The sequence below is a fragment of the Xenia sp. Carnegie-2017 genome, unplaced genomic scaffold, assembly GCF_021976095.1.
Source record: "Xenia sp. Carnegie-2017 unplaced genomic scaffold, XeniaSp_v1 HiC_scaffold_18, whole genome shotgun sequence".
Taxonomy (NCBI): domain Eukaryota; kingdom Metazoa; phylum Cnidaria; class Anthozoa; order Malacalcyonacea; family Xeniidae; genus Xenia; species Xenia sp. Carnegie-2017.
Window position 1 is genome coordinate 237,324 of NW_025813480.1, and position 6,543 is coordinate 243,866.

Consider the following 6,543-nt stretch of genomic DNA (forward strand, 5'->3'; position numbering starts at 1 on the left):
TTTTACAACGAAGACAAATTTAAAATATAAGTTTTATCAATAACTATCGACTTAAGAAGAATTATAGGATATACAAAATACTCTAGTTTAACTTTAGAGACATGGGAAAAATATGAAATGCTCATGGTTTAGAATAAGTCTTTCTTATTTCCTCCGCCAAGTGTTTATTCGTTTTTTAATTTGATATGACAAAACAGACGATACATGAACAATTTTATTCATATGGCTTTGAATTGGTCATTGGAAATGTATTGCATTCCCAGAATTTTCTTAAGACGAACATCGTCCATCAAAAAGGGCATTTTCACAACTTTAAACAGCCATAAAAATGGAATAATTTGATCAAATCAAAAACTTTTTTACTGATACTCTAGAAATCGCACTTAAATTTAATATCGCCAATAATATATATGGCCCGTAGATGTAAAATGTGTTTATGTAGCACATAAAAATCTTAAAATCACATGTAAGCAGTGTCAAACATGAATAGCCAGGCGTTATGTATAGTATGATGTCGTTTTATATACAAACACGAAAAACACAGTTATTTCTCAATTGATATAAATTATTTGAAGGAATCCAAACAATTTATTTTATATAAAGCTCTAAATCTACATGAGTGGTGTCTCAAACATGATGAGTATTGTATGGGGCCATTTGTGCTAAAGACGAGAGGCATAAATAACCAATTAAAGAAAACGGGCTGTTTAATTAAGTCCACTTCTAAAAGTGTTTATTTAAATTTTTTTTAACTTTTTATTGTTACATATGTTTACAAAGGAATTGATTACATACAAACCTATTTTGAGAAAATGAGACAACATTATTCATTATCAAGAATTGGCTTACTAGTTCAATGCAATATCTCTATCGGTTGATAAATGCAAAAGTGCACTACCTTCAACCTCTTGAAGTTTTTCTGATGTGGTGACGCTTCCTATTATCACCGACTACTTGCCTAAAACTGGGAATATAACACCCCCCTCTCCCACACACATTCACCTCGTATGCTTTTTTACACTTAATTTGAACTACATTGACTATTAATTCATGTAGTTCCCTAGACAAATCCCGTTTTTTCAGGGAAGAGTTTTTGTGTCAGTGCAGCAAATGTGTTAATCCGTTGGTGAGATGAGAAAGATGCACATTATATGTGTTAAAGCTCAAAAACAGTTGTGTAAACCGATGGTTTTGAGCTTTAACACATATAATGTGCATCTTTCTCATCTTTCTCATAATCAATTTTTACATATTACAGATACTGGTATGACAAATTAATGAGAAATTACGTTGACGAAAAGAAAAGTTCAACGAATGTCTAGCATGATTTGTGTTCAACACTATGATATGCCTAGTGAGCGGTCTTGCGGTAAGTTGACCCTGTTTTGCCGTAAAGATGAAAAATATTACGCGTTGACTTGTTGCCACGTTGGTTTTGGACCTCATCTGAAGTTGAATGATGACCTTCTTGCGATTCAAGATGAAATTAGTAAAAACAAAGAAAGCATTCAGCGTTTATTGCATGAAAATAAATATACTTTCTCGGATGATGATGACAGCGTGGTTGGTCATTTTTCTGACTTCTCTTATGGTCCTGAAATCGATATCATGTCTATCACTGTTGGCAATAAAGAGGATTTTCAGAAGCTTGTTGGTGATGAATTGGAAGATGTTAATTCAAACTTTGATGACGTATTTAGCAAAATTCACGAAAGACGATGCCAAGGGGAATCTGTGAAAGTTCGCACAGCCACTTGTGGGCTACTGTGTTGCCTTAAGTTTTCACATTTTGAAAGCACATAAGGGCTACTTGTGTTGCCTTAAGTTTTCACATTTTGTTGAAAGTCATGTGATTTTGCGTAATGTTATTGTGATAAAAAGTGATGAGTCATTTCTTCAGGATGGTGACGCTGTTGTTCTTGTTTATTTTTTGGATGAAAAAATAATTGGCAACCGTTTGCGTATGGATTTGCAAAATCAACTGATTATCACGGAGAGACAGATTATATATGCTTGAGATTAAACATTGCCTTAAAAGCACTCGGCCTTCAGGGTGGTCAGTTTTTTAAACCGAGGAACAATGGCGACACTCTATCCGTTAGTGATAAACACATCGACGACGGCACTGCATTGAATAACACCAGCCGTGAGACGACTGATACGAGCACGGATTAACGACTGTCACAGACGAATCAACTATTACATCAAACAACAAGAACAAAGACTGAACAAACTGAAGGAGCTCATACCAACGACAGTAAGTGATACTTTACTTTCTACGATACAAACTATTTCAGAGAAACGAGCAAACAAGACAGAGACACAACACCAAATCAAACAACAACAAAAACTTGAACGTCTAAAACAAACTAAAACACGTACAAGACATAAACATGACGATAACTGGGTGAGGAATATTTCTTCCCACTCATTAGACGAAACTGAAACGCGACTACTATCTTACGGACTAAAACATTCCATAACACCTAGACAAATCCCGACTGAGACGATAGTATCAAGTGTCGAGGCTTTCCTAGCGTATCAAAGGGAATCGTCCGAGACAACCAAAGACGGGATCAGAAGCAGGATAGCCTCCACTTTACAATCGTCCTCTATACGTGACAACAACTTGACAAAAGACGAACAACAAGCACTCAAACGACTAAAACACGACAACAACATCGTCATTTTACCAGGAGACAAAGGACGCGTGACTGTGGTCATGGACAGGAATGATTACTTTAACAAAATGGACACCCTTGTTAACGACAGACAAACGTACGAACAACTCAAACGAGACCCAACACCATCATTAGTACGCAAACTTAACAGCAAGATTTTCTCTATGAAAAAATCTAACATTATATCTGAACGTATTTACTATCGACTCAGATGTTCAGTACCACGACCACCCAGACTATACGGACTACCAAAACTTCACAAATCACAAATATCCATGCGACCAATTGTATCATTCTGTGGTTCGCCTACTTACGAACTTTCAAAGTACTTGACTAACATACTGCAACCACTTACAAACAAATCAAAACACAAGCTACAATCCACTGAAACTTTCATTAAAAAACTGTGCACTATACAAATACCGGACAACTATATACTAGTTTCCTTTGATGTGAAATCACTGTTCACCAGTATTCCACTTGATCTGGCACTTACTTGTACAAAAACCCTCATTACAAACACCACGGACGTACTGCCATTACCGACAGAAGACATTATGGAGTTACTGGAGCTCTGCCTCACCTCGACTTACTTCCAATACAAAGGAGCACACTACAAACAATTACATGGGACAGCAATGGGCTCACCCGTTTCTGTTGTAGTTGCTGAAATTGTAATGCAATCTATAGGGGAACGGGCGCTCATGACTTACAAACATGCACTACCTTTTTGGTTTCGCTACGTAGATGACAAAATCACAGCACTACATGCAGACGAGATTGATGACTTCCATACTCACATCAACAAACAGAACAGCCACATACAATTTACCAAAGATGTCGAAGAAAACGGAACTCTTCCTTTTCTCGACTGTTTGGTAAAACATGACAATCAAAAACTACGAACAACAGTTTATCGCAAACCAACACATACTGACCGACTACTAGACCAATCATCTTACAACCCTACATCACACAAAGCCACCACAATCAGAACATTAACAAGACGTGCACAAGTCATATGTGATTCACCGGACGCTCTACAAAACGAAAACAACTATCTCAAACGTGTTTGACAAAAACAACTATAACTCTGACTTTATCAAACGCAACACTTACAAACCCAACGAACCCAACGAAACGAACAACTCAGTGACAGCAGCAACGATACCTTACATCAAAGGTACGTCTGAGACTATCTTGCGTATCTTACGACCATACCACATACGTGTCGCACATAAACCAATCACAACGTTACGACAAGTACTAACGAACATAAAAGACAAAGAACAACCCAACGAACGACAAGGTGCAGTTTACAAAATAAACTGCTCCGACTGCCACGCCTCCTATATCGGGGAAACTGGCAGGAACTTAAACATAAGACTTACTGAGCACAAACCAGCTACTAAGAAACAAGACAAAACTAATCACATTGCCGAACACCACCGAATCACGAAGCACAACATTGACTGGGACTCGGCAAAATGCATCACTTACAGTACTGACTATAGACAACGGCTTACATTAGAAAGTTGGTATACCAACTTGGAACAAACCCCCCTGAACAGATCACAGCAATTACCGGCACCTTACAAAAGACTTATTCACAATACAAACAAACGATCAACTAAAGACATTACATTTCAAACTAATTCACAATGACAATACACAATTGACACCCACACATTACAACTAAAAACGTCACACCTAAATCACACATCACAACTAAAAATAAAATATTTCATTTCACACTAATCCACAATGACAATACGCATTTCCTGTACACACAATACAATGACGTAAGAACCAGATAACAAATACGGCTAACCTGACGTTTACTCCTCATTTGACTCTGAAGATGACTACTGCTAAGGTTGTCGAAACGTCAGTCAACAACAACAAGAACAGTCCTTCTCAGGACTTTATTAACCTGGACGATCATCATTTACAAACATGTACTTCTCTGTCACATTGAACTTTTTTTTCTACTCTTTAAGATGTATGTTTTAAGCATTGTATAAATGTTTCCAACCTTCTCAACGTTAAGTAAAATTATTTTCCCGTTGCAAACGTTTTTAGGAAACATAAATCCTGTGAAAATTGAAGGAAGTCAATGGAAAGAAAAGTGAAGATATTATTGACAACCGTAATCTTGATGGAAAATGAAGTATAACAAACTTTTAAATAATCATGTGCCACTTTCAAATTGTTAATTTGAGCAACGACCAAGAAATTGGTTCATAAAGTCATATCAAGAATTACTTGAATGTATAGTCACTGAAGAATGGATTATTTATAGACTTAAATTCGATCATATATGTATGTAAAGGTCTTAATTAATGTAGGACGTGAATGCATGAAAAGGAATTAGTGAAATGTTGTATTAATTATAGTCGTAGAGCATCTTGCAAATCATGTCATACATTTCGTCATAAAAGTTGAATTTGTAAGAACATGTACATATTTTCTATTTCAAGCTGGAAAACATTATTAAAGCGAGTCTTATAGGGTAGCCGTAAGTATGTTTACAAAAGTAAGGCGTTTTAAAGAAAATTCTTATGCTCCACAGTTATTTGGTTATCACAACATTACCGTACACTAAACATGGTTACTCTGGCTCATCTGATGTCTTCCACGTATATTTAAGGATATATTTCTGGAAAAAGATTGGAGAAGTGTTTTAAGTCGCTCTGTTTGTGATTTTTTCTTTAAAGCTCAAGGAAAGGTGAATGAGTTTATGTGTATATTGTTGGTTATTGACAATTGTTTGTTGGTGCTTGTTTGCTTGAGAAGTTTAAAGTTACTCTAATGAACAGTTGCTGTTATAGATTCGTCTCACAAAAGTGCATCTACGCAGATCAATTCAACTATCGTCGTTGATTTCAAGGTCACGAAGACATTCCTCCAGTAATTTCAACAGGATTTGTTTATCTGTCATGATCTCTGATTTTGATTGCAAGAATACAGCATATATTGCAAGGAAATGTTATCATTCAATGTTTCCAGAAACTGTGTTATTTCCTTTGAATAAACTTAACTTTGTATTCATGCAGGCTTTATAAATGTCATCTCCAAATCTTTGTCTTAATTAAAATGCTGTTACATGTTACATTTTTCATGTTGCATGAGGCCTTGTATCATATCTACAGTGAACACTACAAGAAATGTATATTCGTTTTAGATTGACAACGATGCCAGTGATGATTTCCAAAATTGCTTAGAACTTGCGACTTGCATCGTGAGCGTTCTGTTTTGGAGACTTTCTATATGTCATCTCTCCATTGGATCTATCTTTTCTCACTGCCTCGTTCTTTGATTTCTGCCTGTCTCGACAATACTCGACCTAAACCATCATAAACAAAATTAAGTTCATTGCCACGTTAAATACCTTTTTGTAACAGCTGTTTTAATAATGGTTTTTCAAAACAGGCAGCGTCACAAATAGCACCTGCTATGACAGCGCCTTTTTGTTAAAATGCTACACTTTTCTCCCCACAGGATCTTAGTTCTTATGTGACGACTGATTCCTTATCTATCTGCTAAAGACTGCTTCTCACAAAAATAGGCGTCTTCAGATACTGTTTTCATAAATTGTTGAAACATGTCTAAAATTTGATCAAGTTGTTTTTGAAACTGTCAGAAATGACGCATCGATTTTTAAGACTGACATAAAGAGAGAAAACTGCGTGTCAGTTTTCAATTTAAATACTAATGATTGAAATTTCTTAAATAAACATGGCAATTTAGTAAAAGTTTCTATTTCAGGGAATTTCATTGGTAGACGACCGTCGTCATGGATTTACCTGCAAACGTTTTTACATAATTCCCGACACTCGCTGAGTTACATCATTTGGCAGCA

The 6,543-nt window shown here is 36.0% G+C and overlaps 2 long non-coding RNA genes across 2 annotated transcripts; both read left to right on the forward strand.

Moving 5' to 3' along the window:
* Nucleotides 1-798: 798 nt before the first annotated feature.
* Nucleotides 799-1,758, forward strand: LOC124437915. Its single transcript, XR_006945904.1, has 2 exons — nucleotides 799-873; nucleotides 1,259-1,758. It is a non-coding gene; the product is annotated as an uncharacterized LOC124437915 (long non-coding RNA).
* Nucleotides 1,759-4,624: 2,866 nt separating this feature from the next.
* Nucleotides 4,625-5,096, forward strand: LOC124437912. The gene is made up of 2 exons (XR_006945901.1): nucleotides 4,625-4,683; nucleotides 4,764-5,096. It is a non-coding gene; the product is annotated as an uncharacterized LOC124437912 (long non-coding RNA).
* The last annotated feature ends 1,447 nt before the right edge of the window (nucleotides 5,097-6,543 follow it).